The sequence below is a fragment of the Cupressus sempervirens genome, chromosome 4 (assembly GCF_028749045.1).
Source record: "Cupressus sempervirens isolate cs-2001-9-10 chromosome 4, ASM2874904v1, whole genome shotgun sequence".
In the NCBI taxonomy this organism is placed as follows: Eukaryota; Viridiplantae; Streptophyta; class Pinopsida; order Cupressales; family Cupressaceae; genus Cupressus; species Cupressus sempervirens.
Genome location: NC_143121.1, coordinates 108140453 through 108159968, shown reverse-complemented (window position 1 = coordinate 108159968; position 19516 = coordinate 108140453). Strand labels below are relative to the sequence as shown.

Below are 19516 nucleotides of genomic sequence, written 5' to 3'. Positions count from 1 at the left end.
CAGTGATGGTGGTGCCCTTGTGCCCAATTCTTTTTTGACAATGCTTCCACCCCCTTGACGTGCTCCTTACAAGGAAATTCTCTGCAATTAAATCATATTCCTGAATATAATAATAATTATCATAACAAGTTATTGATCATAAACTATCATAATAGCTAACCGCCTTTTCACTTCCCATAAATTCATGATGAATAACCACCTATCCAAAAAAAACATTAAAATATCATCATAATGCTTAACTAGCATGCCGACTTCATATGAAATTATAACGATTAACCATCTTACCATTTCACATGATTGTAACTAATTTTACTTGTCAACAGGCTTCACATGAAACCTCATCAATTATATGAACATTTCAAATGGAACCAAAATTGGGATGTAGCATACCCTCCCTTTTGTGATTCATCGTCCTTGATGAGTTTTGAAATTTTAATGAACACTATAATGGAGCATTTAAAGTTGGGATGTAACAATAGGAGGGTGTTATTTTCTATGGATGCAAGAGTGATTTTCACACTGAATTTATCCAAATACCCTATGAAGGTACAATCTAAATGAACATCTCCAATAGAAGTTAAACACTTGCAATTTAGGCTTAGACTAATCTTGCACTGTTACTTACAATTAGAAAGTACCAAAAGGTATGGACACTAGCTTCACCATTACTCACCATTCAACAATATCTTCCATTCATCTATTTCTACTTCTACTTAACTCGAAATAAAATTCTAATCTATGTGAGAGATACAAAGAACCATGCAATGCTCCAAATGATTGTATATATCCACCATGTAGACCAACAATGAATTGAGAACAATTTTGATAGTACTTTGGCAATAATTTTCCAACATAACTCCCCTATAAATGATGTGAGAAAAACTTTATATAGGGGCTCAATTAAAATGAATGGCCAAGATTGATTTGAAATCAAGGGACAAGATTAAATTGCATAACCCTAATTAGGATTCCACAACCATAGCTACAAATATTAAATTCCCACCCAATTACATTTCTTTCCATGGGCCAGTGAGAAAATTCAAATGCATAACAACAAGATAAGGCACAATAACAAGCGGACCAATAAGAAAAGAGAACTTGTAGAAGAACCATTAACTAGTAGAGCAATGAGTAAATTAAAATGCTTCCAAGAGCCAGTCAGAAAAAATAATCATGTGGGCATATGCCACTTGGCACCAAATGGGCCACTTAGGAATTTATCAACCAATGAGAAAATTTAGGACCACGTGGGTCAATGCCACCTTAGCACCTTGGGAAGTGTGTTCCTCATCCTCATTCTCTTTTCTCACATTCAATGAACCTAGACACAATCTCATTAATCATCTCCATGGGACACCTGGCATGTTCTCATTAGCTGAGGATATGCCTGACACCTGAACATGCTCATCAAGAAACTTAATAAATACCCCTTGTTGATGAGAAATCATTGTTAAGCCTTCAATCGTGATGGCTCATATTATCAGCTGCTCCATCTTCGTGAATTATCCTCGATTGAGTTTCTTGCTCTTCCCCTTGGATGCCTCGAAGTCTTTCATCTTACTCTATTTTTCTAGGTTGCTCCAACAAATGGAATTCAGTTCAGCCTTCCTTCCAATACTAAAGCTCTGTTGGCATGACAATGGAGGGCTTGCATACTACCAGTGCTTTGATCTTCTAAGTTTTCTTGTTGGATGAGTTGATCCTTTCATCTCATTGTTGACGAATCCTTCTTTATTCTTCACCATTATATAATGCATCAATCATTCTTGAATCTTTTGATCTTCTTGGTCTTGATGTCCTTTGATCTTGGTCTTGTACTTTGTGCTCGAACCTGTCTTGGAAATATCTCGCTTGCACTTAAACCATCCAATTCTTGGCCATCTTTTATCCTTCATCAGCTTCTTTCATCTTTCACTGTTAAGTCCTTCCTTTCCTTGGGTTGAGCCCTTGGCCTAGGGGTATTCAACTCTTCTCTTCATACCCAGGCCTGCAACAAACATTATAGTTAACATTGGGTGTTAATCAAATATAGACTAAAAATCAGAGATCAATGGCAACTGAAAGGTTAAAATCAGAACTCTAGACACCATATCAGACTTATGAAATTGGTTGATTTGGGCTTACGATACCCTAAGACATTTATAGAACTAATCCATTTTCATTTCTAGGTGTCCTACTACTAATGTCAATCTGATTTCACCCAATTGCTAGCCAAAAGATGCAATTAAAATCTGCAAATGAGGTCTTGATACAGAGTAATATAATTCTGGAAATAAAGGTAGACCTCTGCATATGGTGATGAAATTATGATGAGCAATTGAAATCAAGCTATCTTCCTTGGATTTGAAGCCTGTAATCAGATTTGAATCATTATTTATCAGCACCTGATCTGAATTTGAGGTCTTGTCTAACTAATAAACTGTTAAAATCAGACCTGCAACCAAATTGAATTCACTGCTAAAGACTTGCAGGGGATCAAAAGTCAGAATTTTAGTGCTGGTGAAGGTCTGGAGTTGAAGTTCTATCACTGGTAATTGATTGAATTGAATCACCCTTCTTGCAGTTGGTTGAATTTGGGTTTCAAATGACTGATGACTGATGTGTGACTGTTAGAGTTGTCTTAGCTTGCAGTTTCAAATGATAAATGACGGGGACTGTTCTCGGTCACTTTTTTAGAAACAAAGCAATTGAAGCGAACTCCACAAATCTGCCCAGAATAGTTTAACCCCTCTGATATTCTTTGTATTTGCAATAGAAAATGATCTTTAAATTAAGGTAAATTGCCCTGTTTATATAGGAGATCTCTTGGATGTGATGCAACTACTTTTAAATATTTGCAGTCTGTCATTTAATGGAAGCTACTTTGTGTATTGAATCTATGACCATATCATTCAATTCGATCCACCTTGAAATTTGAATCTTACAACCTCTTATCGGATCGAACTTCCTTGTGATTGCACATTGGCATTAAATGTGTGGCCTCTATGGGTCAAATTCAAGGCAAATTTAAAATGCAAAAACCTTGCATTGAGCTTTGCACCTTCAGATCTGCATTTAATCAATCCCTTTATCTTGCAAAAACCTTGCATCAAGTTTTGTGATTGCTCTCAGCATTTAAATCGTGTTTGGGACCCTACCTCAAGTTTTGAGACTAATGCTTGGATGCTTGATTCGAGTTAAGGCCTGGGCACTTCAATTTAGGGGCCTTATGAGGCCACATGCTACATAAACAAGGGGCGATGCCATTTGGGCCTGACTTTCTTTTCCAGTTCATACGCCATATATAGGGCTGGATTTGACTTGACTTAATACCCAGATCTGACTGTATACACATTTCTTGTTTAACCCCTGATTTTGAAATCCAATGAGAGGTTACATTCTAGGACTTGACGAATTCTGATTTAGGTCCAATACTTGGCAGTTAAACACAGATTTAGGTCCCAGTGTTTCTAATTGAGCCCACATTCTACATGCTAAGGCTGTCTTCCTAGAACTTTGAGCCCAATTTCATTAATGAGGCAACAAACTACTTTTTTAGGACCTGCTCTTCGAAGTTAGAGCCCTAGTTTTTGAATTATAGTGGCCTATGTCTCACATACAGGCCCCAATTTGAGTTCCAATGCCACATGCTAGTTGTTTAGAGCCAGCTCTCGAGGTTGAATTGAAGCCATTAATCCTACACGTTTCATCATTTATAGGACCTGACTTAGTTCATTGAGCTCGCAGATGGTGATTTAAGAGCCTTTACCTTGAGTTTAGGTCCACATCAATGAGTTTTTAAGACCCATGCCATGTGAGTCATTGCTGCCCATCACATCTGGGCCCATTAAGGCATAAGTGCTGGCTTTTGGGGGCCCAAACAAGGCCTTGATCAAATTATAGTCTGGCCCTCATGGAGCAAGGTCACATCTTTAATAGGGCTGCATATATTACCATTATATGGTATTGATGGGCCCAAGGCCACTAACTTCAGGGACGAGGACATCTTCCTTAGGGGCTTGGACCCTTATAGTTGAATTTTAGGCTCCTCCTACTAGGATCAAACTCATGCATTATCTCACTTTTACTTTACCCAACTTGAGAGGAAGGGGTGCTTCCTCCACTTTTAATAAGAGACATACATTAATGAGATGAAGGGAAGCTTCCTCTCATTTCATATTTGAGATGAAGAGGTGCTTCCTCTCATTTCATATTTGAGATGAAGAGGTGATTCATCTCTTTTCATACTTAGGCAAGTTTTCTCTCCCCTAGGTCAAAATTTCTCTTTTGCTTCTGACTTCTAAAACTAGCTAGATTTTGCAAATTTTCAAGTTTTATTCTACAAAGGTCTTCCAAATCCTAGATTGTTGCAAATCCACTCTACCACCTAAATCTACTAGCAAAAAGAGGGGGACCCCTTTGCAATTGGGTGATGGTGTGAAAACCTCATAACAAATATACAACTGTCCACAATCAGTAGATGGTAGGTCTAAAACTCAAAATCAAGTAGATTTGATGCCCTTACATCCTTTTTGAACTATTGTTCACTCCTTGATTAGTTGTTCGTTCTCTTCATTCTCTTCTCCTTTGCGAATGTGAAAATGAATTTATTTTTCTTCTATTTGGTTATTTTAATGTCAGATTAGGTTTTGGTATTGTTAAATGTGGTTTGAATGTCCTCGTGGGCTAGCTAGCATTTTTTTCAAATTAAAAAATGTCTTATTCCTTAACATTGGCAGTCCAAAAATGACTTGAGCCATAGGAGATGGCCAGAACTTCTTGGGATGAGTAGGGGCCTTCTAGTTGTCCTCTACCCATCCTCCAATATCATGTTTCTCTCGAGGTGCCATTTTGGGTATGGTACCCAATTTGCACATTTTGAAATGCTATTTGGAATGGCAAAATTTTGTCCCCACATCCCCGTACCATACTCGAAATAGGAGCAGGTCTAAACATTTGGGGAAGTTTCCTCATGGAGCATAGGTGAATAAGTTTCTAGATTGATTAGTGTTCATCAGGTTTCATTGTCAAGTAGCACAAGATAGATTGCAAGCATGGGCAATAGGAGGGACAATAGTCCTCCATGGGACAAGGCCAAAGAGGTAAGAGAGACTTTGAGAGGTATAAAGACAGGATAGGAGAAAGTTTCTGTTGTATTACAGTAACTTATAGTTGCCATATAGAAAATGATTGTTGCACCCAAGAGATCCCAACGTAGTTAAGGTGATGGTGATAGTATTATTGGCTCCCCATGAGGTTTAAGAACTCCTACACACTATCCTAATGGACCTTTGATGTTTTTAGCAGCAACTGATGAGGAGGAAAATAATGCAAATGCTAGGGTAGCATTTCAAGATAATGTGATGCCTATGCACATTGAAAATAATGCAGATGCAAAGGTAGCATTCGTTATGTATGTTGTTTTCATGCATAGTTACACTTGTCATAATAAAACATTCATGGCACTAAAACACAAAACTTCATCGCCATTTTAATTGCTGATAAGTTGCAGTTTTATCACCGATAATATGGCGATAAGTGCATTATTTATTGGCTGCAGTTTCATAATAGGGACTTCCATTCAAACAGAATTATTATTTTTTATTTTGTGAGCTCTGAAGTGCTGTTTGAGGAGAAAAAAGGGTTCCAAGGTGTTGAAAGGTGATTTGCAGGGGTCTAGAGCAATTTTTAGTGGATTTGAAATGGATATTGGGGTGCTGCCTCCAGACCCTTGCAAGGAAGCTGCCCCTTTTCCCCAGTGGGGGCATTGCCTCTTGACCCCATTGGGGGTGTTGCACCCAAATCCTCATTTTATTTTTGGAGTACGCTACAACTTTGAGTTTGTGAAGTACAAGTCATTATATACACTATTGTCATTAGTCTTCTTGGATATTACTTGATAGATGTTGTAGTTGGTAGAAAATGCCTAATGTTGTGCTTGATAATTTATAAGTTGATTTATAGCCAGTTGTGCAAAGGGAGGAGGCATAACTACAACAAACTTCTAGGACTAGGCTTCTTACCCCTCCAGTTGTTAAAACCACTTCTGGCCTAATACTGATTTGTTTATTGAAAATGAGAAATATTTGGATCTTGTGTTTCCTTTTCTGATTTGAAAACTATACTTTTAAATTTTTTTTTAGAAAAATATGAATTGACAAGGAACAATAATGCAAAATGACACTTGCAATTTTTCAGAATTTATTTGCTAACAAACTTAACAATGTCTCCACAATGAACTTCACCAACCAAAGAACCTGATTGAAATCTGAATGCTTCAGGTATGAGCCATATGGAAAACAAAGACTCCAGATTGAAGTTGGAACTTAACGTGGCCCTTCCAATAACCATACATGTGCTCCTTGCAGCAATTTGCAGCTTCCTAAAGGATGGGCAGAAGTGTAATGCTCAACACGGGCCACTAACATATAGCACACGCCCTCAAAAAGTCCCCACACAGTCTTCCAAAGAAAAGTCGCAGGCCTATAAATATCGCAGGCTCTGTAAATGGTAATACAAGGTATTCAGGATGAATGCAGGCCCAAAAAGAAGATCGTAGACCCTGCTGAAATATCTGTAGATGTAAAAGAAAAACAATTGCTGCCAGCTAATACTTGACACCCAGTGTGAGTAATTATTAATCACGTGTCTGATATATGAATCGCAGGGCCAATATCTGAAATGTTGGGCCTAAGAGGATTGATGCAGGCCTCCTGATAAACACAGTTACTGCCTCAGAATGGACTGCAATCACATATGCACATCAATTCCTTCCAGCTTGCAAGAGGCAATGCAAGTAAATCTACAAAATAATATCTCCAGCCACAGTAGATACAATAGGAGACTTCGAGAATCATAGACTTGATAATTCTCAAAATAATGAAGAACCAATTTGCAGCAGCACCGAATTGGTTCTCGAACAGAAACCAAAGTCTTCCTAGCCATTGTATGAACAGTAAGGAAAAATATCTAGCAAACATCAAGTCCACTACACTCCAGCAGTGGAATGAAAACACTTCTCAGCTACAGTGATGAACAGTTTAAAAGTTACGCAATCTTAGCTATACCTTGGCAGTTAAATTGCAAATGCAATTCTCGGAATTTTCAAACCCTTATACTTTAGCAAGGGCCATAAAAATCAGAACTTCGGAAAAGCCACAAAGGCAACAAAAGAAAATAAATATTCCAGCCTGTCTTTCCCAATAAATGAGCTCTTATTTATAAGCTTTTTGTTGGCCAAAGTTTCCTTAAAACTCCACTTCAGAAATTGTGGAAATTTCTCAAAAGAACTCAACACTAGAAACTTTCTAACTTGCTTTTTAGAAACATCTCTTAAAGTCATTATTATAATAATATAAACATTATTATAATAATGCAACTCAACGATTAATAACAATAAGAGCTCATGAAATTATTACTTTATTAATTGCAGGTGACGACTAACTACTGAAGCCACCCACTGCACTACCAAAAATAAACTTACTAAAAATAGTAAGTCCACAATTGAGACCCCGAAAACACCATGTCAGCTTATGAGGGTCGCTATGATGAGCTAACTCCATCCACTCTGTTGACCTGCCAAAATCGGGGACATTACAATCCTCCCTCCCCAAGATTGCTTGTCCTCAAGCAATCCGACAATACAGTGAACTTCAACCTCCACCTGGATCCCAAACGAAAAAGTGCATGACATACCTGTTGACATTAAACATCACCTACAATGTAGCACCTAGTACCTGTGTTGATAGTGTAAAAATCAGAGCATCACTAGAAGACAACTCCACAAGAAATCTCAGCATACTCTTCTTCTTGGTCACCAACCACATAATATATACTGGAGTGGAATCTTGATCATCTCCAACAAACTCAGGAAAAGACATAGCTACAGGAGAACCACATGCATTTATGCCAATTGTATCAACAATAGATGTAGCCATGTCAAAATCCGTGGATGGAGGAACATCACCAACAGCCGCAACAAAAAATTGAACCGAATCTGTAGATGGTGAAAACAGAGTCCAACTCCACTCAAGTGAGTGATCAACCTCAACCTCAAATAGCAGATTGTCATAAGACAATGTTGCATCCATGTCAAACATAGGATTGTCCACGAAGTGAATCTCACCACTGTGTTGCTCTGGCTTTGCCTCAACATTACTCACCTCATCATCAATGACATGTGCGCTATCATTAGAACACACATCAATAACTGCATGCATTTCGCTAGACTCCTCAACAAATGGCTCAACTGACACAAAAGTAGTTGTGGATATGGCTATATCATCACATGCTTCTACTCCCACTATCTTTGCATCGCCATCAAATACATTATCTTGGGAACTCATGCCAACAACTACATCATCTGACTCAACCTGACATGAATTCTGATCACATTCCACCACAATTGTGTCGAACTCATGTGGTGTCTCATAAGAAATGTCCCGCACATCTGTAGCCGCAACTATATCATCACATTTCGCTCTTCGAAAAAGTGATATTAGGCTCTAGTCAAATCTCGGATTTGAAATCAGTTGGGTCATTAATTTGTGATTGATTCAACTCATTCACTAACACATCCAACTGTTTCAAAATACCATGTATCTTAGATTCTCCATCCTAGGGGGAGAAGTACGCCCTCTGCGGGTATAATGAATACCAAACCTCTTGTCACCATCCGTGACGTTGGAAACCAAATCTCCAAAATAAAGCACTGATCAAACTGAGCCCAATTCCTGCAGGCTGGCAGGAAACCGCTTTGATACCATTGTAATAACCTCTATCGGTTATGGCTCAAACAATCATCAATTTCCACACTAATCAGTGGTTTGACATTTCGTCAAACATTTGGTGAACAATTCAACTATAACTGTGCATATGATTTTTAACTTTCTAGTACAATACTAGGATATGTAATGAGCTACTCATAATTACTAGATAAATCAAACATTGAAGGCTCTTGTATAAATGAATACCAAACAACTGATTTACAACTTCTTCCTTATTTGTTTGCATACATAATTCTGAAAGTGTTATATGACCACTAATATTGAATGGAGAATGCAATAATTAGAACAATGAGACCAAATAATAGTCATGCCATTATTAAGTTCTATTGAATTGAGAAAAAGCAGAATAACTTTTGGAACCTGTACGTAGGACCAGATTTATTAACCCCAACGGCCAAATCGCTGCCAAAGTGTGAACATCTATCCTCAAAACACCAGATTGCAGACTATAGGATGATATGTATTTGCAAACATGCAAAAGACAACCTCTTGGAGAAATCGCAAGTGAGAGAAAATGGCAAAATTGCTTCAAATTTCCTACGTGGTGCTTGGAAATGAAATCTGCACTTCCCCAAAATACCAAAACATTGCAAATACTAGTAACAGCTGCCTCTGAATAACACGTGTGGATCCTCAAATGTAAATCGTAGCTATTAAAGAATCCTCCATTTCCTTCACAAATTCATTCAAAAGTAATTTCTCCCTAGCCAAATTAAAGAATAGTAGGAGAAAAAAGCAATTGTATACCTCAGCACAATTGCAAATGTAGTCTTCAGAAATAAATCTCAGAATTTTGAAACCCCAGAAATGTAATTTCCTCGACAATAATAATCCTCCCAACCACAAACAATAACAGTAAGGGAGACTAAATGGAATCACTTTACCTCAACAACGATTCGAAAATACTTCTGAGCTTCCCTTATACCTCAGCAAGGGCAACAATAGTTAGAACTTCAAAAAAAGCCACAAAGGCAACAAAAGGAAATAAATTATTCAAGTGTTCCTTTCTCAACAAATGGGCTTGTATTTATAACCTCCAAATTCCCTTTTGTTGCCAAAATGTAACTTCACTCAAGAAGCTTCACCACACAACATTAATTAGAAGCTTCCTCTAAATTCTCTCACTTGACTTGACTTAACTAATTAATAAATGACACTTTTCAATGATAACTCAACTCCCAACTTAAGTGAAATTATAAAGTCAAATTATAATTTTATAATAAGCCATTTAATAATTAATAATAATTTGGCTACTAAAAATATAATAATTCCAAAATACTGATCATTTAAATATGTCATTTGAAATAGGTGTCATAACTATTATTTCTCCATGTGACCAAATGCACTTTCCAAAAATAGAAAGGGTCCATCTCAATCAACACCAACTTACCACGAATAGTAAGTACACAAAACTAAGCCCAAACGAAGTTCGATCTGAGCCAAACAAAGGCCAACTTGCAGCTTACTAAAATGTGGAGAAGATAAGACCCTCCCAAGCCAAGCCTCTACTACAGAAGACACTCTATCCACAATAATTAGCCTACGAGGATCACAATAATAAGCTAATCCCTAAAATTTAGATGCTGACAAAATTGGGGACAATACAGTCCTCCCTCCCTGAGATTGCTTGTCCTCAAGCAATCTGACAATACAATGAACTCCAACCTCCACCTAGATCCCAAATGAAGAAGTACATGGCATCCTTGACAGAGCTAAACCAACTGCATTCCAATATCATTGGGTCCATCCTAAGTCACAGGATTCGGCAAATCCCAAGCATGAGATTCGGATTTTGCCGAATATTAATTTTATCTAAAATATTCAATGAAAATCGTTAGTGTTCGCCGACAAAAATCAAGATTTTTTTTATTGTTGTAAACATTTAAAAACTACTATTCTAGGCATTTGACAACATTTTAGGGTTTTGGAACCATTTTTTTCGGCCCTAAAACACACAAAATTCTAAAAAAAAAGGATTCAACAGAGGTTTTTAAACAATGGTTTGTACAATCATGTAGGGATGGAGTGTGCACATGCGAAATTTTCAGCTCTTGTAGACGAGTGTGCAAAGGCTCCTGCAGACGACAACAATTTTCCTATTGCCTGTAATTTTCGGGCTCCCATGTCTACAAATTCCTTGAATGTCTTCTTAAATTTATTTCATGTAATTATATAGTTCAATTTATTTCATGTAATAATATAACGTAAGTCTTTGTTAAATTTATTTTAATGTAAAAGTCTTTGTTGGATTAATTTAATAATGTTATGTAATAAAGTATTTACTAGGTTGATTTCATTGTAATGTATAAATGTATTGTTTGTTTTATTAGATTTATTAAGTACAAATGAAATAATATTCACTAATCTTAGGTTTGTTTCGTTATAATGTAATAATGCATATATTATATTTATTCATTTCAAATTAATTTTTGTTTTATTAAATTTGTTAAGTGTAAATGAAATGTTTTAAAAATATATTATTTTTGAAGTAATATAGTTGATTCTTTAAATTTTAAAATGTTTGAGTAAATAGGTGATTAGAAATATATTTAATCAATCTATTAAATTAATGTGAAATGAAATTTTCGTTTTATACTTAATATATACTATGTTTTATACTCTATAAATGTGTCATCATGTTTATAAAGTTTTTAAATCTATTAGGCAATTTTAATTATTTTGATAATATATGGGATATACTAAATATATTTAAGAAATAATTAAAATTATATAAGGCAAATTTAATTCGAGTTTTTTTCCAAATTTTTTCTCTTATCAAACTTCATTCGAATTTTATAGTCGTCGAACTCGAATTCGAATTCGAACCTTGTGACTTAGGGTCTATCAACATCGCTTGCAATATAGCACCCAACACCTATGATGATGATGTGAAAGTTAGGGCATCGCCAAAAGATAACTCTATAGGAGATCTCAGCATAGTCTTCTTCCCCGTAGCCACCCATATAATATATATTGGACTGGAATTGTGATTGTCACCAACAATCCTAGAAAAAGACGTAGCTACAAGAGAACCATATGCACTCATGCCAACTGTACCTGTAACTACATCTTCATTAGAAGCTATGGCTACAAGAACATCACCAACTCTGGCTATAAAAAACTGAATTGCGTCTACAGATGTTGAAAACTGAGTCCAACTCCTCTCTAATGGGTGATCAACATCAATCTCAAGCAACAGATTGTCATAAGACAATGTATAGGATTGTCCACAAAGTGTACCTCATCATCATTGACATGTGTACTATCATCAAGGCACACATCTACAACCACCGCATGCATACTACTAAACTCCTTGCTAGATGGTTCAATCGACACAAAAGTGGTTGCTAATATGACACTGCCCTCGCATGCTCCTACTCCCACTACTATTGCATCGCCATCAACTACATGATTCTGGGAACTCATGCCAACAGCTGCATCATTTGACTCAACCTGGCATGAATTCTCATCACATTCTACCACAACTGAGCTCAGCTCATTTGGTGACTCATAAGAAATGTCCCGTATATTTGTAGCCAGAATTTATATCATCACATTTCACTCTTTCAAAAGTGATCATTCTCTGCTCAAATCTCGGATTTGAAATCAGTTCGATCATCCAATTGTGATTTTGATTCAGCTCATTCACTAGTACGTCCAACTATTTCACAATGCCCCATATCTTAGATTCTCCATCCCTAAGCGGAGAAGTACGCCCTCTGCTGGTATAATGAATACCAAACCTCCTGTCACCATCCATAATGCTGAAAGCCAAATCTCCAAAACAAAGCACCAATCAAACTGAGCCCAATTCCTATAGGTTGGTAGGAAACTGCTTTGATACCACTGTAAAACCCCCTTTTGGCCTAATACTGATTTGTTGTTTGAAAATGAGAAATATTTGGATTTTATGTTTCCTTTTCTGATTTGAAAACTATACTTTTAAAATTCTTTTCATAAAAATATGAATTAACAAGGAACAATAATGCAAAATGACATCAAAATTTTCCAGAATTTATTTTCTAACAAATTGAACAATGTCTCCACAATGAACTTCAACAACCAACGAACCTGATTGAAATCTGAATGCTCCAGGTATGAGCCATATGGAAAACACAGACTCTAGATTGAAGTTGGAACTTAACGTGGCCCTTCCAATACCCATACATGTTCTCCTTGCAGCAATTTGCAGCCTCCTAAAGGATGGGCAGAAGTGTAATACTCAACATGGGCCACTAACATATAGCACATGCCCCCAAAAAGTCCCCACACAGTCTTCCAAAGAAAAGTCGCAGGCCTGTAAATATCGCAAGCTCTGTAAATGGTAATACAAGGCATTCAGGATGAATGCAGGCCCAAAAAGAAGATTGCAGACCCGCCTAAAATATCTGCAGATGTAAAAGAAAAACAATCACTGCCAGCTAATACTTGATGCCCAGTGTGAGTAATTATTAATCGTGGGTCTGATATATGAATCGCAGGGCCAATATCTGAAACGTTGGGCCTAATAGGATTCATGCAGGCCTCCTGATAAACACAATTACTGCCTCACAATGCACTGCAATCACATATGCAAATCAATTCCTTCCAGCTTGCAAGAGGCAATGCAAGTAAGTCTACAAAATAATATCTCCAGCCATAGTAGATACAATAGGAGACTTTGAGAATCATAGACTTGATAATTCTCAAAATAATGAAGACCCAATTTGCAGCAGCACCAAATTGATTCTCAAATAGAAACCAAAGTCTTCCTAGCCACAGTATGAGCAAGTCCACTATACTCTAGCAGTGGAATGAAAACACTTCTCAGCTACAGTGATGAACAGTAGAGAAGTTAGGCAATCTTAGCTATACCTCAACAGCTAAATTGCAAATACAATTCTCAGAATTTCCAAACCCTTATACTTTAGCAAGGGCCATAAAAATCAGAACTTTGGAAAAGCCACAAAGGCAACAAAAGAAAATAAATATTTAAGCATGTCTTTCTCAATAAATGAGCTCTTATTTATAAACTTTTCATTGGCCAAAGTTTCCTTAAAACTCCACTTCAGAAATTGTGCAAGTTTTTCAAAAGAATTCAACACTAGAAACTTTCCAACTCGCTTTTTAGAAACATCTCTTTTAAGTCATTAGTATAGCAATATAAATATTATTATGATAATGCAATTCAATAATTAATAAAATAAGAGCTCATGAAATTATTACTTTATTAACTGCAAGTAACGACCAATTGCTGAAGTCATCCACTGCACTGCCAAAAATAGACTTACTAAAAATAGTAAGTCCACAACTAAGACCCCTAAAACACGATGTCAGCTCCCGAGGGTCGCTATGATGAGCTAACTCCATCCACCGTGTTGACCTACCAAAATCGAGGACATTACACTAGTAGTTTTTACTAGAGCTCTTGGAAAGGGGAAGAGGAAGATGTAGACTATTTTGATGTTGTACTTATATTTTTACAAAGATAATTTACTATTTTTAGTTTTTTTCAGAGTTGGGACTATCAGGCTATGGATACCATCCATCACCATTCCACATAAGGGTGTCATTTTATACCCTGATTGCATTTAAATATATCTATACTCAGGTTGTTTTTTTTGTTTACTCATTTGTTGCATCTCCTCATTGAATCTTGCCTTAACATAAAGACCTGAGTTCTTCATTGTCCTAATGCTGAAAATTTTGTTTTCCGACAATCCCCTAATTTTAGTTATTACAAAATTCTTCCTTAAAGTAAAAACTTCATCTTTTTTACTAGAACTCGGGTGGCATCATATTCTCAAATTATGTTACAATGACATTTCCAATTAAGGAAATGTGAAGAATAATAATGACCAATGTCATTATTCCCAAGTAAAATTTGTTGCTTCAACTATGAAGCTATTCAAGTTGTTGTTAGATACATTGATCAATACATATAGAGATAAGGTTGATTAAAGCATGATTGGTGGGAACTCCGAACATGGAGCAATTGAGTAGGAATTTTACATTGTGGGGGGGGGATCGGAGGGAATGATAACCAATGTTCCATTCCCATTTGAACTATTCTTAGAGGAAGATGTCAAAGAAGAGACACTATCACAGTTCCAATAATATGAACCTTCATTGGAGCAAATTATATCAAGGATGTTGATGTGCAAATAGGTATTTATTATTCTTCAGTATCACATTTATCTACTCATTGTAGTCCCCTCTTATTTGTATTTCTATACGTACTATAAAGAGCTATTTTCCTTGATATTTTCTTTTATCTCTGGGGATGTTCTTGAAGGGAAAGAAGATTGGTACATTAAGCATGCTACCAAATATTGTACATGACTCAATTTTATGAAAGTAGCTCCAAAGAAGTTTTGATTTAGGATTCATTAGTCATTTAATGATCATGCTAGATAAAGTGAGGCTCTTAAAGAAAATATCTTTGGTTATTAAGATTATGAGTATTCTTATATATTAAGAGGAGGCCTGACATTTCATTAGAGGCAACCTTTGACAAAGAGGTATGCTTTTGTGATAGAGGGAGCGAATAGAGGATATGTTTCAGTTGACTTTTGAGGATCTTGATCATATTTATTCATAGGGAGTAAACCATGTCGATATGGATTCTCTAGTGATCAAAAAATTATAGCTTTTAGAGAACTTTGATTCATGAGATGAAGTTCCATATGTGAATACTAAAAGGTCTTTATGTGAATGCCTAAAATCGTAGATGGATATTGTGAATGCTATTCATTCAGAATACATTATCACTAAAGATATGACACCCAATACTTTCTCCAAGCCTTCTGCCAAAAGTGAAGTTTGTACATTATTGAGGACAAGCTTGAAGTAATGGATCAGAGCCTTTTGTGAGGAGTTTCATGAACATCAATGAATAGTAAGATTTACTATAATGCATTCTTCTCTATAAGAGACAAGTCTGAGGTGAAAGCCTTTGTTACACCCTCTGGAAATGTTCATGGTGGATGTCATGTAAGTTACTACATGACCTTGTGGAAACATAGTGGAAGGTACGATCTTTCATTGATGTTTGTTTATGGTTACTATAGTAAAGTGACGATCTTACAACACTCTAACCTTCTACCATGATGGATGTCATATCTAAGCAGATCATGGTAGATTATATCTTGTAAATCAATAACAATTGAAAGATAGATGTCGTGACTTAGATATCTATGAGTTTTATTATATAGATATATCATGGTGGATTCAATAGTTGTGGACAGGCCATGAATTGTAATGTCCATATGGTTAGTATCATGAGTGATACATGCACACATACATTATGGACGTTTCTTTTGAGTACTTAGCGAATATCATGAGACTTGATATTTTTAGACCATTACTCTTAAATTCATTAGATCTGTATGGTGGGTATCTTGTAGTAAGATATCCGTAGATATGCCATAATATCTAATTTTTTGTATGGTGGATATCTTTTAGTAAGATATCCACGGATATGCCATACATTATGGTGAATATCACTTGATCAAAGATATTTGTCGACATGCCATAAAATTTGATAGTGCATATCCCATGTATCTAGGTTACTGAGATATGGCATGGTGTATGTTGTGAGTCTTAGTATAGGGAGACACCATGTGCAGATATGTTTTGCTGGTAGACATCATGAGACATGGTGTCAATTCACATACAAAGAAAATATGCATATGGTGAAATGCATGTGGTTGATATTCTTGGGCATACCATACTCCTGATGTTACCATGAGGTAACAATAATAAACTGTGTTATTTATTTGGGTAGAGATCATCCTCCCTAGCTGAGAGGGAGTGTTAATGGTTGTAGCTTTGATCAAATGATTCCAATCGATGAAATCAAATGTTTGAATGGTCTATTGGCCTTAGGCATTTGATATCTATATTTCTCTATTATTATTAATTAGCATTATTATTATTGATAATAAATTATTAAGAGAATGTGTGTGTGTATTATATATATGATATATTATTATACATATACATATTCCATTTATAAATTATTATAATTATAATAATACATTGAGCAAATATTTATTATTATAATTAAAATGAGTTAAGAAGATACATGTCTCTATAGGAGACATATGCCCCTCATATCATATATATATTTTATTGTAAGAGTACTTTGAAAATACAGAAAAATCAGTAAGTGCTATTACAAGTTACAGCAGAGACAAATCAATCCTACTTTAACAAGAAATTTTAAAAATGTATTATAGACTTAATATTAGCTGTTAGAATACAATTATGTTATTGTTGATCATCATTCTTGGTTTCCAAAAATAATAATAATGGGTGATTGCTATATCGGACTCCTACTAACTCTACCACAATGTTTCTAGCGCATGACCTTAATTGTTGACTTCGCATTTCCGGTGCATGACTTTTTCTGGGCCTTGTGTTTGGTGAGTTTACTTGTTTGTTTGAACCGTGTGCCTGTAGTTTGTGAATTCTATTTTCCAGGCCATTTTGTTCAAGTGTTCCTTTTAATGGTTAATTTTGCTTCCAGGAGGAACCGTCATGGCACATATTTGGGTTGATAATATTAGTGTACTTATTTACTATTTTTTAATAGAAAGGGTCTAGTTTTAAAAGAACGGTCCTAATAGTATCACAACTGCCAATTCATTAGATTTCAACATTTATGCGCATTATTTTCTGCCTTGTCCTCTGTGCTTGAACATAGAAAGAGGTCTAGTTTTAAAATGAATGATCCTATTATTATTATAATTTTTGATTTGATAGATTTCAGCATTTATGCACATTATTTTCTGTCTTGTCCTTTGTGCTTGAACACACCGGGATTGGAAATTTAAGCTAAGGTATCAAACATATTCCAAACATCTACCTAAAATCTTATACTTTATTCATTTGAATTGAAAATTTTTGATGGTAATCTGTGGCTTCTATTAATTTAATTACCAAATAATTGATAATATATAAGCTCCAATATTGCCATTTGCACGACAGAGATATGGATTCAGAGGGTGATAAAGAGAGGTTATGGTCCACCACCCATGCCATGTCAAGCATGTCACTTTCTTGTACTTCAAAGGCCAATACTATGTCAAATGTAGATGACATCCAAAGTCAAATCACGACAAATGAGACAACCAACAATTGTTTGGGTGTTGACGATGGCATAGATCATATGATTGAAAAGGCAGTGCAGGTGTTATGTGGGCAACTCAGGGCCAAGATAGATGCTCAAGCATGTGAAATAGCAAGGTTGCAGAGTAGTGCATGGATGGAGAATGAATGTCTTACTCCTGAGTTAGATAGTCATAGAGCTTCAGCTCTTAAACATGTTCCAAACACAATGACTACCATGTCTCGTGATCAATCTATCAAATCTGATGGCTATCCCAAGGTATGCATTTACATGCACTTAGTGTAAATGTTTTAATATTGTTTTTGTTTGGTTTGTTTTCCATACAACTTTCATATCATGTTTTCTTTTAAAACTGTGGACCATATTGTTTGTAACCTTGCGTAATGCAATGAGATATCTGATGAGCCACAAGATAAACTACCTTCTTATAAAACAAATTTTACCGTACTAATTTTGTTCTGTTTTGATATAGAATTTTCAGGATACCAAGATTGCTTTTGCAAGAGAATCCGGTATGAGTATTCGTGATAAACAAGGATGAGCTGCAATACCAAAACTTGAAGACTAAAAGTTCATGCAACAAATTTTTCTTTAAACTAGGAAAAAAGCTCCTTGTACCAATGGAGACTACTACATTAGTTTATGTTGGGCATTGGCTTAAGCAACGAATGTTATAATAGATTGAATTAATGATCTAGGTTCGTTTATTGAACTGCTTGCTAATTTAAAAAGAAATGTAGTAATTACAATGGTTTTTCCATAGGGTAATGCCACTAGCGTTGTAAACATAGGAGCCTATTTGTGTACTCTGTGACAATATCATATGCCCACTATAGTCCTCAAAAACTTTTTAAAGTTTGAATAATTCTAAATATACTGTTGTCCCTATGTATTAACCAGTGGAAACATGAAAGATAAGAAAAATTATCACAGAATGAATAGGTATGCATTATAAATATGAGAGCTGCATGTGAGATTTAGCATTTCAGCTCTATCTTTTGACTTTTAGGAAACTCATGAAAAGTTAATATGTTGGTTAGTTTATTCACAATATAGGGTGGGAGGAATTTGTTTGTACACCATCACAACCTGCAGTTAATGTTTTATTAATTGTGATTTCGGATATATGATGCTACGGGCTTATAGATCTCTTCCATGTTGCATAGTGCCATTTATAATATGATAATTGCGACATTTGTTATTCTAGGAATTTAGAGAATGAGGATTACTTGAGTTGAGAATACAAGTTCTGAGAACAAAGATTAATAAGACAGGTACTTCAAACATGAGCTGTTAACACATAAGACCAACTAAAACCTTTTAAGTTTGAAGGCCATTAAAGTTATCTAATACAATTCTCTCTGTAGCTATTTAAGTTTCTATTGTCTGATCTTTGAAAAATGTCCCGTGGCTGAAGAAGCAATCTCTATGGGGCATGTTTACCGTATTCATCTTACATGATAAATGTTGGGGCTCATGCTTTTCTCAGACATGACGCTAGAGAAAGGATTAATTGATGGATAGGGAGCCATATTTCTTTAAAAAAAGTGGTGTTTAAGCATGCTTGAAACCTTAATCAGATTTTCGATGAGCTCTATTGTTTAAAAATTATTGTGAGAGGTGTTTCTAATCTACGTTA

General features: G+C 35.7%; 1 pseudogene across 1 annotated transcript in view; it reads left to right on the top strand.

Moving 5' to 3' along the window:
- The window catches only part of LOC149560173 (uncharacterized), a 115113-nt pseudogene extending 96301 nt beyond the window's left edge, over positions 1-18812 (top strand). The window contains exons 6-7 of the transcript XR_016363661.1: positions 17736-18135; positions 18350-18812. The product of XR_016363661.1 is annotated as an uncharacterized LOC149560173 (transcript). The remainder of the gene's footprint in view (positions 1-17735; positions 18136-18349) is intronic.
- Positions 18813-19516: the final 704 nt, after the last annotated feature.